Source organism: Aedes aegypti, chromosome 1 (assembly GCF_002204515.2).
Source record: "Aedes aegypti strain LVP_AGWG chromosome 1, AaegL5.0 Primary Assembly, whole genome shotgun sequence".
Lineage (NCBI taxonomy): Eukaryota > Metazoa > Arthropoda > Insecta > Diptera > Culicidae > Aedes > Aedes aegypti.
Genome location: NC_035107.1, coordinates 179156733 through 179180702, shown reverse-complemented (window position 1 = coordinate 179180702; position 23970 = coordinate 179156733).

Genomic DNA, 23970 nt, shown 5'->3' with positions numbered 1-23970 from the left:
TTTCTCCGTAGATTTCATCCAGAAATTTATCCGAAAATTTCCTCTAGAAGCTCTTCTGGAGATTTGCTCCAGGGATTTCCTTCAGAAGTTCCTCCAGGGATATTATCCAGAAATTGCTTCGAAGATTTTTCCAAATATTCCTCCGGGTATTTTCCCCAACAACTTTTTCAGGTTTTCACAAGGAATTCCTCCGGGGATTTCCTCCAGGGATACCTCAAGGAAGTTTTTCAGAGTTCCTCGTGGGATTTCTTTAGAGTTCTTCATGGAATTTCTTCTGAGTTCCTTCCTTCAGACTAACTCTGGGATTTATTTCGGAGTTCCACCGGGAATTCCTTCGGATTTCCTGCAAAGTTCCTCTTGGATTTTTTTTGAATATCTCTAGAAATTCTCCAGAGTTCCTCTCGTAATTCATCGGAAATCCACTGGAGTTCCATTAGGATTTCTTCTGGCGTTACTTCAAAAACTTGCTAGCTTTCCACCGGGTATTCCTCAAGAGTTCCTCAGGAGATTCCTCAAGAGTTTCTCGTGGAATTCCTATATGATTATTTCAAATAACTTCCCATAATTCTTTCGGACTTTCTTTGGAAAATTCCTCTGGATTTCATCCAGCAATTCATCCGAACTTCCTCCGGATTTCCACCAAAAAAATCTTCCAGAGTTCTTGCAAAAATTTCTCTGGAGTTCCTCTAAATTACATCCACTAATGCCTGGAAAGTTTCTTCGGAGCTCCAGTGGAAATTCCTTCGAATTTCTTCCATAGTTTCTCCAATAATTTTACCTTCCTCCTGAAACACCTCCGAATTTCTCTCATGAAGTGCTTCAAAGTTCCTCCAGGAATCCCTTTGGAGATTCTCTAGGATTTTATCCAGAGTACCTCCAGTAGTTTTTCCGTGAATTCCTGTGGAGTTCGTCCGGGAATTCCTTTGGTGCTTCACTGGTTATTCCTCCCGATTTCCTCCAGAAATTCCTCCGGTGTGCTTTCAGCAAAATATTCTGGATTTGATTTAGTATTTTCTCCGAAGTTCCTCCAGAGCTCCACTGAGAATTCTTTGGAATTGTACCGTAGTTCTTCTAGGAATTTCTCAGGCGTTCCTCCGGGATTTTTTACGGATTTCCCCCATAAATTCCTTTGCAGTTTCTCTATCAATTCTTCCTGCGTTTCTTCAGCAATTTCTCTAGAGTTCCTTCAGGAATTTCTGAAGGGATTCACCAGGAATTCCTTCAGAGTTCCTTCGGAAATTCCTTCAGAGTTTCTCCGGGCATTTCTCCAAGGATTTTCTTCGGAGTTTCTCCAGGATTTCTTTCGGAGTTTCTCCATGACTTCTTCTGATCGGAGTTTCTCTTGATTTTTTTCCAAAAATACTTTCAATTTGTTTGCCGGGAATTCCTTCGGAGCTCCACCGAGAATTCTTTCGGGGTTCCTCCAGAAATTGCTAAAAGTTTCTCCAGAAAATCATCGAAGTTCCTCTAAGAATTCTTTTCGAGATTCTTGTTGAGTTCAGTTTAAATTAGTTCTGCTGGATGAATTCTGGATGAATTGAAGCAAAAAAATAATTCTTGATGGATTCCCAGACGAAATTTATGAAACAATTCCCAAATGCAATAAAGTTTATTTTCTGGAAGAACACTCGATTTGAAAATCATATTTTCCTTTGTTTTTCTGGCGTTATATCCCAACCGGGACATGGCTTGCTTCCCAGCTTAGTGTTCTATTAACCATTTGGTAAGTGTAAATCGTGTGGTAAGTACGAAGTTACTCTATGCCTTAGAAAATCAGTTATTTATGCCCCTCAGAGAGCTATTTGAAGAAAATTGGGTTTATAAAATAAATCCAGAACGAAGCCCTAAATTTTTGAAGAACCAGCCAAAATTATGGTGCGAATATAAATAATATGAAGTATTCCTGAATAAAATATTGGAGAATCTTTGAAGGAGTTTGTAGATAAATCTCTAGATGGTATTTTGGGGAAATGCAATGGAGCAGCAACTCACAGAACTCAGGTAGGATCTGAAGCCAATGCATTTGGTTTCTCAATGGAATCCCCCTAAAACTATCAATAGGAATTACTCTACCAATTTCTGGACTCTCTGATGATATTTTTCACTGCTTATAAATTCTTTGGAATTGCTCATTATTGTGGTATTCCCTACTAATGCGGTTTAAGAATTAAATCCTCGTTATTGTTTAAAGCATATAATATTCCCATGCTGTACTAAATCTATGCTTTCAAAATTAAACGATATTGAAGTTGGTACAACAGTTTTAAATGATGCATCAAGAATAGCATATATTTTAACGCAACTAGGGTTGTCATGTCTATAACGGCTTAAACCTGCCGACGGTGTTTTGAAAAAAAAAACCTGAAGTTCGTAGACACAAAAGTCAATTTGGACAAATTGAGATGTAAAATTGTGAAAAATAATGGAATCATTCTGGTGGGCTTTGGTGAACCAAAACTTTTGCACAATAAACCATACTGAGGGTTGAACCCAAACTTTTACACGATGACTTGAATGACTGTTTCACTAAATTTAAATAGTTTTCAGATTTTTCCGCAAAAAAAAAATCGTAAGTGCTCTTCAAAGAATATATGATTACGATTCTAATGACACCTTGTTTTAAATTATTAGTCGATCCAATGCTGAGGAAATTAGCTATGTTTTTTACAGTGTGTTTTTTGAAAAATATCACAACTTTAAGTAAATATTTAGTCGACAAAACCTTTTGAATGCGGCTTAGAGAGTTTCAATTGGACGTGTAATCGCAGATATATGGACTGAACACTTTTGTATGTTTTTAGGGGGTGAACCCAAACTTATGCATAGGAGTGTATATATCGAAGTTCAAATTTCATAAAATTAACGTCATTCCATGTTTTACATCGAGTGTTTTGCTTTGCGTCATATGTAATATTAGTTTATCCTTAGTGTATTTCTTACATATCTTTCGGATTGAAAACTTTAATATTTAAGTGTGTGTTAGGAAGCGTGCTCTAATAGCTAATTACGTTCCAAAAATCCCATCCACTGTTCAAGTCGAATAATTTTGAATGACCCACTAGATTGTATTACAATCGTCTATGAATGGGTACCGAGCACATCAAAGCGTAAGTGTGTAATGACCGGATCTTTGACACACCGTAAATAGAAAAATCAATAGTTCTCAAGTACCCTTCTAGCGACTGCCAGGGGCCATTATCGAAGTTATGGCTACCGGCTCCCAGTGTTACTCGTAGCAAGCCGACCTCACCACAAGCGACAGTCAATAATTCTTCTTCAACCCCAACAAGACAGTAGGCTGGAACACTGAAAGAGTCTGCAAAGCAAAAACAGAACTCTCGGTTCCACCCACCTCCATGGACTCCTCCGTTCGCCCAAGACCACACCACGGCGTTTCCGGTAGAACAATATTAACACAAAAAAATGGCCTCGCAAAATCCTTCACTACTCACAAATGTAGGTTTTTAGCTTTCAATTGACGTGTTTCTCAAAAAATCCACCGAGGGATCTCAAACATTTATTTTATTTAAAATTTAAATTTCATAATTTTTTAACTATTTTTGTTGGCAGTTGTTGGGTATTTTTCCCGTTCTAAAACCACCTTATTTATAATTGAACATCAATTATAAAATATTCGCCTTGGCAAGGTGAGCCTTTTTCAGCCTTGACAAGCTGAGGGTCGTGGGTACGAATCCCGCCGGACGAATATCTTTTCGTAAAGGAAATTCTCTCAACTTCCCTGGGCATAGAGTATCTTCGTACCTGCCACACGATATACACACTCGAAAATGGTAAGGCAAAGAAAGTTAATAACTGCGGAAATGCTCATAAGAACATAAGAAGCAGGCTCTGTCCCAGTAGAGACGTAAGAAGAAGACGAATAAGAAGAAGAAGCAGCAGAACTCAATCAAAATCAGAGTTTAAATCTTTACTAAAAACAAATAAAAAGATTTTTTGAGCTTGAACAAATACAAACCATTAGAAAATTGAGTACCTACCCAAACGCGTATTTCTGACGAAAGCACAAGTGTTTGGTTCAAAAATTGAGAGAGGACTTTAGGACCCCATTTATCGTAGATAAACTAATAGACAAAATTAATGAAACTTTCTTCAAGAAAGTTTTTCGAGATCCTTCGGTGGGTATTTTAAGAATTTAAGAAACATGTCAATTGAAGCCTTAAAGCCTATATTATCAAATGGTGAAGGTAAAGGCCGCATACACACCGTGGTTATCTTCATCCACTTTGGCATCGGTTAAAGACTCGTTGCTAAAACCAGCACCTTTGCTGACATAACACTTTACAACTGGCAGCGTCTCCATGCCGGCGGCTAATAGGGTCGGCCTAACCTCGGTTCACCAATGGCAATGGTCAGACCAGACTGTGTCAGTAGAGGTGTGCTGAAGAGCGAGGCACATGCAGAGTCACATTGTGTGCATGTTTATTTATGTTTGCTTAATAGCAATTAAATTCCATTAAATGCAATTACCAGCATAGCAGCAGGACGCAAGTCACTAGAAACGGCTTTACGCCCACTCCCATACACACATGCACTATTCAGATTTGTGCATGTGTGTTCGCTCTAGGGCGGGTTACCTTTGCTAGGAAAAATGCAAGCTTGGTCATCTGTAAGGAAATTAAGCCATGTGTGATAATGGGGGGTGGAGGTTGGGGGGGAGTCAAACAATTGCCAAAATAAAACCTAATTTATGTACTTTTATCATGCTGATGAGTTAAATTGCATTCAGACATTTCGTTCAAGGAAGTTTGGCATAATTTTAAGCGAGGACGGTTCATTTAATTGAAATTTGACACAACAAAAATTGTGTCTTTTTCTTTTAAATGCTGCCTTTCCTTCTTTAAAACTGATTTATGTTAAGCTTTTGTTATACACAACCTTAAATAGGCCAAGACAAACAACCCCCTCCCCCCCCCCCCCCAAATTGTCAAGCTTTTTGTAAGAGACCATTAAATATTGTGTTTGTCTTGTCACTCTGTGTCTCTTTACGAATTTATTGTCTATAGCACACATCTAAAGCATTTCAAATTGAATCCTACATTTAAAGCTACCACCCTAGCGCACATATAAATGTGCAAGACGTTTACATAACAAGAAAGAACAAAATAATCAAACTTTTGGGGCGTCAAATTGATAGTTTTCTGCTTGCGATTCTTAAACTTTAGATAGATATTTTCAGAGCGCATTGTACCTTCGTTCTGTGCCCACACGAATTCTCTCTGCTCCTGGAAGTTGTTTTTAAAAACTACCTAAAGCAATAAAACAGTACTTCTCAGTGCTAAAAATCAGTGCTTTTCAGTACTATTTTTTCTACTATTGATCCTTTTACGATCCTTGTTTGAATCCATGCCTTCGATTTTTTGTTGGACCCGTTAGCGAAAGCTAGCGGTGGTAATCCATCTTGGACGTCTTGGGAAAAAAAACCCTTTCGAAGGTCACGGTTTCTTCCGTTTATTCACTAAACATGGTTGCAACTACAAACAAAAAGTAGGGTGAATCTCTGAATTCACTACTTCCTTCAAAAAAAGTGGGGTTTAAAACTGTCACTAATAGAACGTCCATTTCCCGACCATTTTACTTATCCCGGGATTCGGGACAAAAATTGAAGCTTGTCCCGGGATCCCGGGATTTCTCAATTATTCAATAAAACAAATTATATTTAGCCCTCGTGCGTTAAAATACACTCTAATAAAGATTTAAAAAAAAAAAAAAAAAAAAAAATTATATTTGCTGAGATGGAAGTAAAATTTCAACTGTGCAATGTTTTTTTACAATTTAATTGAAAAAGTAAATATTTTTATGAAAAAAGGTATAATAAAAAGTGATAAGAACATATTATATTTCACATGATTTTTTTAATGAAGTGGATAAACAAAATCAAAGCCTAATTGAACTTATGTCGGAAATGTTGCGGAAATTTTCAATTTGTTTCAGAAAATTATAAATCTCATAAAACTTTGAAGAACAAAATACCTTTCAAGGCCAATGAAGATACTGCAGTTGATCATACGAAATGTTAATTATTGAAAATTATGAATTTAAGTGTACTTTCAGATTGGCTTGCTTAGTTCAGTGTTATGAAAACGAAAAATGTTGAAGGGAAATGCAATAAATAACCTTCGGAATTAGACTAAAAGGAACATGTTTTACTCCTTTGGTAAGTTGGTCTTTTCATGAAAATATCTACCTATTTACTCACAGTTGTGATGTTATTTCGAAACTTAGTGAGAACTGAAGTTCCTGTAGAAGTACAATATTATACGAAAGAGTATAGAAGCAGGTAGATAGATATTCTCGAAGTGTCCAAAATACTGATTGTATTTTGTAAAGTAACTTGTAATTCAATGAATAGATTATGCCCCAGGCTAGCCAAAGCCAACAGCTGTTTGTCGAATGAGAGTAAGGATGCATAGATAAACTAAACAAATGTAGCGAATTTTAGAACGAAAAAAAATGAACTAATAAACTTCTTTTAGCTCTTACTTACCTACTTCTTCTTTCTGGCGTAACGTCCCAACTGGGACAAAGCATGCTTCTCAGCTTAGTGTTCTTACGAGCACTTCCACAGTTATTAACTGAGAGCTTTCTTTGCCAATTGACCATGTTTGCATTTGTATATCGTGTGGCAGGTACGATGATACTCTATGCCCTGGGAGTCGAGAAAACTTCCAACCCGAAAAGATCCTCGACCAGTGGGATTCGAACCCACGACCCTCAGCTTGGTCTTGCTGAATAGCTGCGCGTTTACCGCTACTGCTATCTGGCCCCCCTCTTACTTATCTATCAAACTGATAATTTACAATTTGTTCCAGTTTCTTATATTTCAGAATTTTTTCTGAGAAAACTGCTCCAATTTAACTAGGACCATAAGCTAGGACTATATTCATAACTCTCCCCTTTAAGAAGTTTAATTTTCATATCTTTTTATATTATACAAAGTTTAAGGCTGAGAAGAAAAATATATTTTTACTTTTCAATTTAGTGGTTTTCACCATATTTTACGTTCATCTCGGGCATCCCGGGATTCCCGGGACGTCATTATTTATTTCCCGAGAAACGGGAAATCCCGAAATTTCTCAAACCCCGGCATTTGTTGTCCCGGGATGTCCCGGGATGGATACTCTAGTCCCTAAACGTGGCTAGTATGAAAGAAAGGACGTTCCTCCGGAATGCGAACTTTCTTCCAAGGGTGAAATGGATAATGTTGATAACACAGCGTAACAAAAATGACATTTTTGCATGTCTCAAGGATCAAATTATGTGTCTCGAATATATTTGGGGTTGCTGAATCTGATGCCATTTTCAGAAATGTTCCAGACGTCACACTTTTTAGCTGCAGGTCGCCAAAGTTGTATATATATTTTTCCTTTTTTTATTTAGGGATTTTCTGCCGTAGGCAGGTTCATCTCCGGTCCGGTAAACAGAACGAGCCAGATGGGCTCGTCTGGAAAACAGCTACAAAGTAGTTTGGCTTAAATCTAGGATCTTCGCAGAGTTAATTGCCAGAGTTTATCACTGGGACAATTAAAATATGAAAAAAAAACAAAATCACACGACAACACATGAGGATAACTAAGAGACTATCACACATGGTTTAAAACTAAGAACAAACAGAATCCGAGGAACTGAAACATTGCAAACTAACATATAGTGGGGTAACTAAAGCGTTAGATCCGATTGCCTAAAGCTTAAATCTTAAAATATAATCCAGCGCTTTTGACAAAGGATATCAATGATGCTATCGAGGATGGGTCGTCTTGAAGGGCGTCTCGGATGCTGCCTGGAATTCCGTACATCTGTCTCAAATATTCGTATAGCGGGCATACGCAGATTACGTGCTCGACAGTATTGTTTATACTGCAAACCTCGCAGACCCGGTGGAAAGGTTTCCCCCCTAGGTTGTGGGAAATCCTTGTATGACCAGTTCTTAACCTGGAGATTAATTTTTGGTCCTTCATTGATTTGAGGTCCGCCCAAGCATCAACGCTTTCCTATGTTTTTCGGAGGTAGGCTCCTAGTGAGTTAGTCCACTCCGTCTGCCATGCTCGGCGTACTGTTGATTTTACCCAACGTCGAATATCGGCCAGCGGAACCGTTGTGGTGTACCGACGGCTGGAGTAGCCGGATCCAGCTAGGTGATCAGCGGTGCTATTCCCCGGAATGCCACAGTGCCCTGGAACCCACATGATGGTGATATCGGGTGATGCATGTCTGATTATTGCCTGAATCCACGGATGACGGGGAGCCTCCGATTGAAGCGCGAAGTAACAACTGGCTGAGTCGGTTATTATGATGATCGGACGAGTGGTTGGTTCAGTAGCGGCAAAGAAAATAGCAGCGGCTTCGGCGGAAAAAATCGAGCATTGTCCGGGAAGACTGAGGCTTATCGCAAGTTCGTCATCCACGATGCCTATTCCAACCATCGAGAGAGAGAGCCATCGGTATAACGCCGCTGATGTGCTGCATAGTCTGTCCGCAAGACCTCAGCGACGGATTGTCGCAGCCGCGTTGACGAGTCTCCTGCCCTGAAGTTGTTTTTTATTCTACTGTCGAATTTGAGTGATAAGCGGTGTCAGTCACGCTCGCCGTACCAGTGGACCTTGGCGACTGGGGGGAGTTTCGTGGCAGCTATGCTGTCGAGCAAATTGTCGGCCTCTTCTAGGAGGCGGATTCTAGCATTACCAGCAGTCTTCTCTGCGAAGGCGGCCGCCTTCATGCAAAGCGTCGCAGTAATTAGGTAACGGAAAGGCAGAAGGCCGGCTTCAGCGCAAGCTGCGTCGGCTGGGGTAGATGGGAGGAGACCGGAAACTATTCGCACGTAGCGGTTATAGATGGGAGACAGTGTGTCAATCAGTCTGTTCATCGCCAAGAATGTTGTTTCCAGACCGTAGAAAAGTCGACTATCGATTAGAGCTGCAGCGACACGGAACCGAATTGCTCGATTATTGCTGCGGTGTGGACTTGAGAGAGATTTTATTAAATTCAGGCGGCTAAGACAGTTGGATCTGACTGCTTCACAGTGGGGCTTGAAATATAAGCTGCGGTCGAAGGTAACCCCAAGGATTTTTGCAGTTTTACGAAGAGGGATGGCTTGGTTGTTGATTACAATCGGGGGCCCACTGACCCTATGTCCGGATGGACATATGTGGCATCGGACACTTTTAGATGCCGACATGGTGAAGCCTACGGAGGCAGCCCATTTGGCCACTCGAGAAACAGCTGCTTGTGCTTTTCTGCGTGTAGCTACGGTCGTTGGACCAGATACTACGATGACTATATCGTCCGCATAGACAAAAATCTGCACTCCGGTTGGCAGATCATCGAATACTCCGTCCATCATAACTAGAAATAGGGTTACCGATATGACGGATCCCTGTGGTACGCCAGTTTCTTCATTAAAGGTGGTGGACTTGGTATCACCGGTTACCACCCTAAAGGACCGGTTGGTGAGAAAGTTCTTTAGGAAGTGCAGTATGTGGCCGGTTAGGCCCCAGCTGGCTAGTTTTTCTAGGACAAATGGTGTCCAGGTCCGGTTAAAAGCCTTGGAGATATCCAGAGAGATCATCTCAGTGTGATGGTTCCTATCACTTGCCTCTTTCAGCACTTCGCCGAGAGCTGCAAAGTAGGTGTTTGTGCCATAACCAGGCCGAAAAGCGTGCTGCCGGTGGTCGAGTAGACCGTGTTGCTGTAGATGGTGTGTTAGACGGCGGTTCACCATTCGCTCTACTACCTTCGAGAGGCAGCAAGTGAGCGCAATCGGACGGTAGCTTGCTGGTTCCCGTATCAGATTTCCGGGCTTAGGGATCGGAATAACGAAACTCTCTCGCCACTCTAGCGGGTAGGAGTCACCCAGCCAAAGATTATTGATCTGTTCGAGCAAAACTAGCTTCCCTGGTCCCTCCAGTTTCTTTAGCATTGGGTAGCCGATGTCGTCAGGGCCGGCGGATTTGCCATTACTTCTGCTCAAGGCATGCTGTAGTTCTCCTGCTGAGAATGGTAGGTTGATGTGGAGCTGCGAGTTGTTCGCAGGCACGTTAAAATTTATTATGTCGCCGGCGGTAGCCCCGGAACGTCGTACGAATTCCGGCTCGTAGCTACCAAAGGCAGCCAGGCTGGCAAAGTATTTGTATAAAAGACTGGCTTTATTGATGTTTACATAAAATTTAAGGTATAATTTATCAAACTTTTTTGTGATCTAATCCACTAAACATGCTTTTTTGCACTTAAACATTCATTTTGGATTAAATTTGATTGAAATTTCGCGATTAATTTTGGATTAAACCGATTATTTCGACATGCTTGCTGTCTCCATACAAAATTTGTCGTTTCTCTTATATGGGAAAATACAATACTTTTTTAAACCATCAAAAAATAACTTTTCCGCATCGAAAGTATTATAAACTTTGCCGATAAGTATAATTATACACATAAAGTTTGAATTCTGTGGCAAATTAAGGTGAATATGAATCGAAGCCAAACCTCAAATTTTCAAGAGCATGGATCTGGAGAACCAAACATCCGTTTAACCTGAAAACTTAATCGATTGGTCACTCGCTGGTGACCAATCGATTAAGTTTTCAGCTCAAACGCGTGTTCGGTTCTCCAGATGTGTGCTCTTGAAAATTTGAGGTTTGGCTTCGATGCATCTTCACCTTAAGCAAATAAATTAACTTACAAGTTGGCAAACTTACATGCAAGTTGGCAAAAATAGTCATTTTTTGCATTTTTAACAGATAATATCTCAAAAACTAGACGTGCTATGATATTTTTGAAAACGGCAATGGATTCAGCAACTCTCGATTAAGAGAATAACGGTATTTTGGTGCTTGACACAAAAACGTGTTCCGCAGTGTAATTGCATCGAAATGAGCAATCAGAATAGTCGTGAAATACGGAGACGCATCATCAGTGGAAGTCTATGTACTATGGGCTCCAGAAGAAGCTGCGGTCGAGAAAGATTCACCCCCACACCAAATGTACCATGTACAAAATGCTTATAAGACCGGTGGTCCTCTAGAGACATGAAGCATGGACCATGCTGGAAGAGCACTTGGGGTGTTCGAACGAAGGGTGCTTAGAACAATCTTTGGCGGAGTGCATGAGAACGGTGTGTGGCGGCGGAGAATGAACCACGAGCTCGCTAGGCTCTACTGCGAACCCAGTATCCAGAAGGTTGCGAAAGCCGAAAGGGTGCGCTGGGCAGGGCATGTTGCAAGACTACCGGACAACAATCCTGCAAAGATGGTGTTCGCGTCGAATCCGGTTGGCACAAGAAGGCTGGAAGCACAGCGTGCGAGGTGGCTTGATCAGGTGCAACAAGATCTGGAGAACATGGGCCAAAATCGAAGTTGGAGAGACACAGCCATATCACCAATTGGCGTAACATCGATAAAATTAAAATTAAACTAATTGATGTAACACCAACTAAATAAAAAAAAATAATTACTAGTCCAATTGAATATCAAGTTCACGGTGTCTTTGTGGAGCAACTTTATTACAAAAAATAGGTAAGTCTGAAATTTTAAACTTAAAACAATTAGATTTTTCTCTTTCATTTGCGATCAAAATCAAAATAATCGGTCGGGGGGTCCAGAACATTTTTTTTATTTTGTGTAAAGTGTTTATGGATATGCGTTGTTGTACCAACGCACATTGCCTGGAACGTATGGAGGTACGGGACAAACTGCAAGATCAAACCACTTGAATACCTTGGCATGAAAATTAAAGTTGTTTTTGGTCAATAGAGCTGTAATAAGCATAAATGACATATGATATACGCATAATCGCAAAACTGTCTCAAGCATCATTTTAATTATTTTCCACGTAAACCTTTGAAAATCGTACCTAAATTGATCATAATTATGCAAGAAGTGATTAGGAAATATTTCTCGCATAATTTATGATCTCGTCCTAAGGTGACGATGCATCGAAGTCAAACCTCGAATTTTCAAGAGCACAAATCTAGAGAACCAGACAACCTTTTACGTCGAACATTTTATTGATTGGTCGCCACCAGCGAGTGACCAGTGTGTTAGTGGTTGTCTGCTTCTCTAGACTTGTGCTTTTGGAAATTCGAGGTTTGGCTTCTACGTATCTTAACCCAAAAAACATTGGTAACTGAGTGTTTAGCTCGTTGTTATTAAGCAGATAAACGACCAAAATGAAAACTGTCATTGGTGGGAGACAGAGGAGGATCTTCTCTTCATCGTAGCATTGTGAAATAAAGTGTAAATCCATTCGTTTGCTCAGTAATAGCAAGCTACACACTTGGTCACCTATGGCTCTTAGGACGAGATCATACATTATGCGAATTTTCTCTTTTTACTCGTAGATACAAAAGAGAAATACCGGAATCTTTACAAATTAGTATTACATACTTGCACATAAATTACAATTCTTGATAATTTAATGTTTTATTGGAAATAGTTGTTTTATTTGTTATTCTAATAGGTGAATACTTATAGATGGATAACAGTTTTATAAAATGACCGGTCACATTTGAAAAAAAAGCGCTGAGATCTTGACTAATATCCATTCTCCAGTATTCCTAGTAGGGGAAGTGGTGGTAAAATGAACAGGGGTGGTAATATGAACACCGTGCCTTTTACCGAGAAAAATCAAATTTCTATTAATTTTTATTACGCACGGAAGATTCAGAGCATAAATCTGCGTGTTCGAGTTGATACGTAGGTCTATTGAAGTGAAAATATCAACGAAAACTAAGATTTTAGGTAACCACGTTTGAAAATTAGAACAGACGTAACTTTTGGCTCGGAAGACTTGAGGTTTTTCAGTGAGGTGAATATCGTTATGATATGATGTCAAATCTGATACCTTGAGAATTCTTTTTGAATGGGTTACAATCATTAATGAATGTATTTTCGGTGGGGCAATGAGAATTTTCAGAAATATTTGTTTTGCTCACGTTTTTCGCGTGGTGTTCATTTTACCACCAACCGCTGTTCATTTTACCCACATAGTGCAGGTTAAATGAACATTTGCATCGCTTTTTTATAGCGATGAAAATATGTGAAAATTCAGCTATTTTAGTCTGAATCCATGTCGCTGCTATAGATAACATCCCTATTTTTGATGTTGTGCGATAGAATTATATAAATTCCTCGTTTTTCTATCAAAAACAAGATGATTTCCTTAAGGTGTTCATTTTACCACCCCTTCCCCTATACTTAAATATTTACTTACAGATATACATACGTACATTCATTTATACATACATCCAAACATAGGTACATTAGGACGATTCAAATTTGAAAATTGTTTGAAAATCCAATGTCTCATATGCTTCTTAGCATCTTTACCATAAAAATAGTGTTCTGTTTAATTTTCAGCTCTCTAGGTGGTGATTTAAAGGTGGTCCAAAGACAATGTAGGTCTATATGGAAATTACTATGGAGAATTTTTAAGAAATGTTCCAAACACGTTATTACTGTAATGTAAGAAACAACTTATTATCCCATATTGAAAACTCATTCTCCAAATCTTAATGAAGGATGTTGCTGAAGAAACAAATCCCTTTGAGCTAATTTTGTTTGGGATTTTTTTACATGTTTGCAAGGCTATAATCCCATATTAATCTAAATAATAGCAAACAAACTCATGAATATCTCTTCTGCTATCTGTTGGATTGAATTTCTCTCTTGAGCAAATTTCTTTGGTATGGTAGAAGAATTAGTTTTTATAATGCGATAATAAGTTTGTACTTATATTGCATTACAAGCGAGTTTGGAACATATCTCAAAATCATAGTAATTTCCACATAAAGCTACATTGTCTTTGGGTCACCTTTAAATCTCCACCTAGAAAGCTGAAAATTTCACAGAACACTATTTATATAGTAAGGATGACAAGGAACATATGGAAGATTGGATTCTCAAACATTTTTAAATTTTGAACCACCCCAATGTACATAAACACACGGATACGCAAATACAAACATATGTGCAAGTCTCTCGAAATCAAACAAAAAAAATTACTCTAGACCCCCCGACCGATTATTTTGGTTTTTATAGCAAATGAACGCGAAAGACCTCTATTTTATTGTGGCGAAGTTTCAGACTTACCTATTTTTTTGTAATAAAGTTGTTCTACGAAACACACCGTGAGTTACTCAGGACATCGAAAATATTCTCAATCAAGAGAACGTTTTCGAAAATTCCTGGGAGATTGATTTGGAAGAAGTGAGAATATTATACAATACTTTCACATCTGTCTTACTACCTGAGTTACCTCAGGGATGTTCGTTTGCGGATGACACAGGCCTCTCCGCCAAAGGACGAAGCCTGCGTGTCATCTGTAGTTGATTGCAAAAAAGTTTGGATATTTTTTCTGTATACTCGCGAAAATGAAAGATTTCTCCTAATGCTTCCGAAAATCAACTAATAATATTCCCACATAAACCAAAAGCTCTTTATTTGAAACCTTCAGGTTGACATGTTCAGATGAAGTTAATATCTAGGGTTCATGCTAGATAAAAATTTAAGTTTCAAAAATCACATTGATTGCATCCAAGCCGAATGTAACAAATATGCAAAATGTCTCTATCCCTTTATTAATAGAAAGTCAAAACTTTGTCTTCAGAACAAGCTTTTGATTTTCAAACAAATTTCCCGGCAAGCCATGTTGTATGCTGTACCAATATGGACTAGCTGTTGTAATACCAGGAAGGAAGCTCTGCAGAGAATTCAAAATAAAATTTTGAAAATGATTCTGAAGCTTCCTCCCTGGCATAGTACCAATTAGTTACATAGAATATCCAATGTTGAAACATTGGAACAAATGTCAAATATAATAATTCATAATTTCAGGCAAAAATCGTTACAATCTTCTGTTGCCACGATTAATACGTTATATATTTAGGTTAAGTTAGGTTTAGTGAATCGAAAACGTGTTTTTTTTTTCTCTAAAAAGCAGGTAAAATCAACTCACTTGCAAAAAATCTGAACTGCTACGATAAATGAAATGTAATATGTTGTTGACAAAATGTTAATATAATCTTAAATTTGTTTTACCAAATTATGATGACAGTGTTGTCTAACACAGAACACCTAGACATAAAAAATGAATGTAATGTTTGGAATGATACCGTGATGTATCAATACCCGGCCGCTTAAGTCGTCACAAATGTTCAAATTCGAATATGGGTGTGTTGTTTTAGAAAAGCCCTAAATGTAATATTGTTTTAAACATTATTACAAAAATAGCTTCACGAAAGTAATGAATTTTTTGGTAGAAAAACATGATTTTAACATGAAAATCATCCAAATATTAACGCATGTCTTGTCTATAAGTCCGGACACCTGATGCAAACGATGTCTTTAAATCCGGACACTTTTGAATCGAAATCTCTGTTGTAGCATGTAAAATTCATTTAAATTTAATGAGAACCACGTCAACACACATTAAACTATAAATATTTAATAAGTTTGATGTCCGCGTTTGCCCTACAATGTCAAAAATTAGCACGTCTGAAATATTAGTGGTTTGATTACCGAAGTGCATGTGGCTTGAACTGCAGTCGATGCGGCTCGAGCTGTTATTATGAAAGTTAACCACTATTTATTTCACATTCAATTGGATTTTGGTAATTCACTACGCTTTCCATAGTTACTTTTCAAGTTTTCTCTTATTTTGTCTTGCTTGAAACTTACTTACACTAGTTAAACGTGGCTATTTCAAACGATGCACAATGGTCGGGCTCCATATAAAGGAGCGGCCAAAACTACCAAAACACTTTTTTGAGATTTTTATGGTTTTTATCATTTTAAAATATACCTCATGTATTATATTTTTATGATTCTTAATTGAAATTGTATTAAAATTTAAATTTCTTTGACTTTTATAACGTCAAAATGACTGAAGTCAAAAAAATGAAAAATTTAACAATAAAATAAAGTACAAAATTCATATTTAAGGAATGCAATATTTTCCCAAAGATACGCACTATCTGAAAGCTTATGGTTCAACACTTTTATCAAGCATGAGGATGGAAAAAAATATTTGGTTAAAGTTTTAAAACTGTTCAATATTACACTTTAGTAATTTTTATGATTTTGAACATGAAAAACAACTCTTGTCGCGTCATGTCGCCGCGATTTCGAATATTGCACTTTAAAATACATCCTTAGATCTTACAAAAAACGTTTAATTTTTTTGCAGAAATTTGCTGATTTGCAAGTTAGAGCTATTTGAATAATTCAATATTTTCATACATTTTGACGATATTTTTCATACAAAGTTTATATAAAATATATTTAACCACTCTTCATACATATTTTGATCAAACTCGTTTAAATACAAACAAAATTTGTGCTTTCAGTCAAATTTGATAGCATTTCTAATAAAAAAAACTGTTTTTAAAAAAGTTACGGAATATGTGAATAAGCACTTCTGAAACAATAAAAACGCCAAATAACATATTCAGATTACATATTTCATCGATTAAGGCGATAAAATTAGTTTTGGCCAAACTTCGTTTTTTTTCGACCATTGTGCGATGTCTGGGGATTGAAACACTGACTCGCAATCCCGGACAGTCTCTTTACACATCGATAAGTATTTATTTCCAAATTATTTAACAACAGTGCACTTACCAAACTTTGAAAATATATTTTCTCAAACACTTTCGATCAGAATTTGCTTTAAAAATTCACTTCAAACTTCTTTTCTCCAATCAAACGATGTTCGCGCTTTCATCGATCGTCAAATTTGAGTTAGGGTTGGACCGCGACGAAATAACGTCCAACTCGAACACATCTTTGTTGATAAAATGAAAGCTAAAAAATGCATATAAAATGGAATGTAAAATAATAAAAGGAGTGAATAAAAATCAAACATCTTCTTCTACTTCTGGCGTTACGTCCCCACTGGGACAGAGCCTGCTTCTCAGCTTAGTGTTCTTATGAGCACTTCCACAGTTATTCACTGAGAGCTTACTATGCCAATGACCATTTTTTGCATGTGTATATCGTGTGGCAGGTACGAATATACTCTATGCCCTGGGAAGTCGAGAAAATTTCCAACCCGAAAAGATTCTCGACCGGTTGGATTCGAACCTACGACCGTCAGCTTGGTCATGCTGAATAGCTGCGCGTTTACCGCTACGGCTATCTGGGCCCATCAAACATATTGTCTCTTAATTCTAACTCTAATTTACTTAATCAGAGTGTCCGGATATGGGTACCGTCTGGATTTTTATTCACCACGGTACAGTCACCCCACAGTTATGGCTAGCACACAGATATGGATCAGAGTTGGATTAAAACTGGGGTAGTTCATTAAATAGAGTAGCAATTATGCAGAACACATTTTACCTACGTGAACCATAAATCTGTACAGCATTGCAATCAATTATAATATGCTCTGGCATATTTTAACCGTCCGTATTAAATAAAATGTCAACCGTATTCCCAAAAGCGTTGATTCATAACTGTGGGGCATTGAAAACCATACCACAGTTCTGAATCAAAGATAAGACCATTCCGAAATAAACGCCGAAACGTATGCTTTCACTAGCACACCATTCGTTTACCTGTCAGGTAATTTGCTGTTATAGTGCTTTGATCCATAATATGAGTCGATTTGATCCATAATAGGAATCCTCCTCTCCCACTGATCCACATCTGTGGGGTGGACATCGTTTGGAATTTCTATCGAAATCGGCTCTTTTTCATAAATAACCGTAAATTTTGAGGTGTATTCTTAAAAACAACTATATGCTGCAGTGTTAGGGAGGTAATTTTGTTTTGTAAAGCGTCACAATGTTTTTTAATCATATTTTGTTCTGAAAAATGACCCTTAGTTGATCCATAGTCCACACCTTAGTTGGAAAATTCTTCGGAAAAGTTGGAAAAACGGGAGAATACTTCTCTGTCAATTCGTATGGGAGAGTGAATGATATTTTCCAACAGCCTACTTGATGGCAAGACGAAGTTTGCCGGGACCACTAGTATTTAAATATATCTTTCATTTATGTAACATATCATACCTGGTTTTTGTTCCATTGTACTATCACTCTATATGAAGTTCAGCACAAAATCTTGCGGCCATCAGTACAGTTTCAAACAATCTTTTCTCAAGAGGTTCGCAGTACCAGCCATATAATAACCATTCCTACCAGATCACCTCGAACAATCTGTGAAGCTTTCACCATTATTGTTTGCCCATATACACGATGCACTACGTAAAGCTATGGCCTCATGAACACAAGAGAACACAACTCAACGAGAAGCCCTTTTCTCCCTCTAATCGGTAATCAGTGTCTGTCATATCGGGAACTGTCGAGACCATTTTTGGATTCACTAGCACTGGTGTCCAACGGTAGTGGTACACAACGAGCAACCGTCTGCTGACAATCTGATTCAAGCAATATTGATAAGCACAGGTTGGACACTTTTCATAGGAATTATGACAGTTTACTCTCCTCTTGTCGTAAAGCTCCCATTCCGTTCGTAATCTTGCGCTGGACCATTGCGGTCAATTGTAATTGTTCGCGACTTGAGTTAAATTTCTCACGCATTAGAGCACAAACGACAACGGCCATTGCGCTCAAGCAGTACAACATGGAGTGCAAAGATTATTGTCTTAGGGTATTTCCAGCTCAAAACAGTAATGGAAATTAGAAGTCGTTTTAAGACCGACTTTTTCCAATGTATATGAAACTTTGTGCAGCTATCCAACAGGGCGTTTCTCATTAAAATTTTCAAAATTTCATTAACTACGTTTTGTAAACGGTCAATCTAGGAGTCAATCAAACAAATTGATTTTCACTATTTGAAAATTTACAACTTATAAATTGTACATTTGATTGAAATTGTAGCTTTGAAGAAGTTTCAGAATATTGCAGTCAAAACCAGCAATCTTTAGAGAATGACTAAATATTAGTAATTTTAACATTTTCCAGTATCAGATATATTCCTATCTCACTCTACTGACAATGTTTATGCTACTTGTCGAAAAAATATAAAAAATCGAAGCATCTTGAGTAAATTGACTTTATATAATACCTAACATAACAAGGATTCACTAAGTTTTTTTTTTATTTCAATTTTTTTTTTTTCAATAGTCCTTGTGATATCCGGAAACTTCTCCGAAGACTTTATTTTGATCAAATCCACCGATTTGAGTTAAACATTTTTAAATTGAAAAAAAAAAATGTTTCCATTCATTCTTTTATCAAAACGTCGTAGAAGAATTGAGAAAAATATAATGGAACATTTCATATGAAATATCTGCTAATATATGCAAAAATTTCATTCAATTAGGCTTTGAGGATGAACCTGCCTACGGCAGAAAATCCCTTCAATAAAAAGTAATTCCATTCAATTCAATTCATTCAATTAGGAAAAGGTAGCTTCTACGTGATTTGCGTTTTGAGCTGGAAATGCTCCATAACAAGGTGTAGTACGTAGCTCGACCAGAGCACATCGCGAAATCTCACTCGTTAAAGTTGATAGTTTGGCTTTGTAAATGCAAGATTTGTGGAACGTAAAATACTTAAAAAGTAAATGTATCAATATTGATTGTATTTACTATATCATGTTCTTTAAAAATTCAGGTCTTATACTTATGCTTAGTTTAACTTTACAAATTCCCCAAATTTATTTAGGCCACTACGTAGCAGTACCGTCAAAAGTATTGTAGCCTGTAGCTTGTAGCCTTATTACTCATCAGAACACTCAAAATTTTCCAAACACAAACCTAAGCCCCTATCAGCAAACAGTACAGTTTTGAACGCAAGGGGATTCTGGAACAGGACCACAGGCAAAACGAACTACATCGTTTGCCCATATTTGTAATTCTATTAATCAATTATCAAAGCAATATCGGATTTGCTAAACGAGCAATAAGTAAGTATACATTCGCATGCTTTCTGGACGCATTTGTGGTCTTTCCACCAGCAGGTAAGGTACAAATAACGCAAACGTTCCCAAAGGGCCCACTGCTACTGAACTGCTGGAAGAGCTAGCAAATAACACAAACGCAAGCCCCAAGAGCAATGCTCAATAAATAATTCAAAATCGATTATCTTTTTCGGTCCAAACTGGGAGTCGTTACCGGTTGTTTCATCCCTTACCTCAACCGCTGCACAGTGGGCGAATTCGGACCCGTGTTCGGACTTATTTTGAAACCACAGAGTTAGAATCTTGAAGTGATGCATTTCCGAAGGAAAAATGCTCAATAAATCGTTTGGTTTCATGCTGTGCAGATCTTCGAAGGTGGTTTATTTTTCAACTTTTCCCCTAGATATGTGCCATTTCCAGCAATTCGTGCATTGTCGCGTACTAGCGTCTAAAGTACTGATAAATGTATTAATGTCAATTTTGTGCAACATCTGAGCTTAAAAGAGTTATATGTTGCACGATTTTACCTTATTTTTGAGTTTTGAGGGCTATACAATTTAATGTACAATCATTAGACCATTTTCAAATTTTACAGCATCGTGGTCGTGCGATTAGTATTACCAAGCATTTAACCGCACCGATTCAAGGAGTATAAGTTCGATTCCCGCCTCAGTCCGGAAATCTTTTCGTCAGGAACGTATTTCAACTTTGCCACTGGGTGTTGTATGCTAGTCCTTTTTTTAATGTAGTGTTCTTCAAAACAAATCGTCGACTGGAAGCATTTACGTATAGGTGTTAAAGTTTCAAAATGAATGTTACCATGTTACAAAAATGTATATTACTTCACTTTTTTGGAATCATGTACCTATTTCTGAATCTGAAGAGCGGCAAAATTGACCACTTCTTGAAGTATGTACAGGATTTTGATCGGAAATGAATCATTTTAAGATTATAAATCAGCGGTATCTGAATAAGTCATATCTCGATTATTTTTTCAAACCGACGTAAGTAACTTTCTTACGATTTTGAGTAAGTTAATTAAAAAGAGTCACATCCTGTCTTCTAAAACTGTTTTAAAATTAATCCCCATTTCAACATTTTTACCGTGTACATCGCTTAAATTTTGCATACTATCAGCTCTCGTTAAAACACTAGGTAGTTCCAATCCTTTCCCACAAAAATTTTATGACAGAATGATAAGCCGTTTCATTCAGTTACTTACGATGTTTTCGTATCAGTGTAAAATCGACTCACATTGTCTCTCCATACAACGGAGCGGCGAAAGTAATGGTTAGGTTGCGAAAGTTGAAAATCCTACGCCATTTTGTAAATCCCAAATTTAATCGTTCTGAAAGTGAAAATCGAGCTGGTTTAGAGCGGAACGTGTAGAATTTCCTCTGTGAAACACGTAGGATTGATAAAGTAATTTTGTTAACTTTTCTGACTTGAGTCTATTTAAATAAGTTTTCGAGATATAACGGGTCCGATTTTGTCCACTGTGCGCTGCTGGCAGAGGAACCTGTTGGGTGACCTCCAGCGCTGCTGGTAAGAGGAAGAAAAACCTCAATTTGCGTATAATTTTTCCTTATTTTCTGCGGTTTACCCACATTTCTCGTGTACGATTACAGTGCAACCGGAAGAAATTGCAGTAGCACTGAGAACTTGTTAAAATAAAATAAATTTTATAATTTATTTTATTCGCAACAGAAGCTCAACTCCATTGCACCGAAGTCCATCAAAGAGGGCTATCGAATCGAAGCAATCTGGTCGGGTCCATGTTGTCGATGCGGTATATTGGCCGGCTCGCGTAATGCGGTGCAATTCAATTGTTATATGGCCACCAATTACAAAACGGTTTATTTTCTTTTTTTAAGTCCAACATTTCCAGCCTTTTAGACTGCAGGAAGATCTTTATTTGATTGTTTACACCATATGCGAAGCACCATTTACCTGTCTGTGCTGCGGTTATCTCTAGTGCTGAATTAAATCACGTTTTGTCACACATTTTGTGGCAATTCATGATGGCATCAAACGATATTGCTGTTGTTGGTTCAGTTATGGGAGCAAATCACCATTTGTATGAGGATGGAGAGAAAATGTATGTAGGAGCATAATCTATCAGATCTCTGAGAAAAAAAATTACAGCAAGCCACAGTTTAGCTATATACGTGTTTTTTTTTAATATATATAAGGACTAGATCTAGGCATACACGGAATAACATGTTTGAACCCCTTCAAAAATCGCATTGATGGCACAAAGCAAATGTAACAAATATATGAAATGTGTGTTGCATGTATTTGTTAAGACTTTTTTTCTTCAAATAAACTTTCAAGCCGGCCATGTTGTATGCTGTACCATTCTGAACTAACTGTTGTAATACCAGGTAAAGAGCTGTGCAGAGAAATCAAAATAAAATTTAGAACATTATTCTGAAGCTCTCTCTCTCTCTTGGTATAATACTAATGAGATACATAGAATATCCAATGTTAAAACATTGGAACAAATGTTGAATAAAATTATTAATAATTTTAGAACAAATCGTTACAATCTTCTATTTCTGATATAAACACTTAAAACATTTAGGTAAAGTGCTTTAAAAAGGCATTTTTCTTCTATAAACAGCAAATGATATGTAATATGTTGTTAACAAAATGTTAATAATAGCTATAACCCCTCTACGGGCAGCTTCATTTTTTACCGCAAAATAAATATTCAAATCGTTATAACATTTTTGCTTTTCAATATTTCTGCGCCATTTTTTCACAAGTTCTAAACAATTCTTCTAGTTTAAGAATCCGTGTCGATATTAGTTATTGGTAATCTGGTTTCAAAGATATTCCGATGTTCTTTGGGGGGCCGACATTTTCCATATAAAATGTCTATGGCGGCCATTTTGTTTTTGATCAATTTATCAAAAAAATAAAATGTGGGCTATATAATGCAAGGTAATAAGGAGCTACTCTGAAAAAATCATACAAATCAATTAAGAATTCTTGGAGATATCTGAAAATTACGATATGATGTTTTTTGAAGTTTTTAAGATCTTTATTTGGCCAGCGTGGTTCCAGAAACCTAAATGACCATTACTCAAAGACGGCTGCACCAAATTGCTTCATTTTTTCACAACATACTCTCATAAATGTATTGTTCCGAAGGGTGGTTATCCAAATGCGATTAAAATTCTGTAGCCTGAGAAATCAACGGGGGGTTCTGGTTACGGGTCGGTCCTCCAAGGAATTTTGGAATATCTTCAGAACCAGATGACCAATGATCAATATCGACTCAGATCCTAAAACTAGAAGAGTTTTTTGAAAACTTGTGAAAAAATGGTGCAAAAATATTGAAACACAAAAAAGTTATTACGATTTGAATTTGAATTTTGCGGTAAAATATGAAGCTTCCGGTAGAGGGGTTAATTTAGTATTTTCAAAATAGCATAATAGTGTTGCCTAACACAGAACGTCTAGCTAAAAGAATGTTATATTTTTCTAAACCAAAAACTCCAGAAAGGTCTATAAAAATCCAATTTAATAGAACCCTGAACTGTTTAGGATTCGATCTTGGACTATTTTAGTGTGGCTTTACAGTCACCCTACATGCCTCAATTAAGGGTCGCCTTTCAGAAAAAATGTGATCAATTAACATGGCAACAATGTACAAGTACGAATTATCTCTCCAACACTGGAGTATATAATGGTTTTCATATATATACCTCTAATTTTACAATTATTTACGAAAAAGTTAAAATCTAAAAGTCGAGCACTCGACACTGAAAAAGTCTGTAAGTCGCAGACGAAATAGGCCTATCTGTTAAGATAAGCAACACATATTAGAGTTTAAAGGTATTTGCTCGCCTTACTAGTGATTTTAGTATTTATTTATTTTTTTTTGTTGTAAAAAGTGAAGAGTTAAAGTTCAATTTGTAGTTTTAAAAGAAATCTCCAAATTTGCGCAATCCAATGATGTTATTGGGTGTAGATCAGTGCGCCACCACGCCAAGCCGCCGCCGCCAATCCATATCACGTCACGCCAACGCCGAATGTAGTATCGGCGGCGTGCCATACGCCGCTGATTTTGTATTTTCACGCCGAT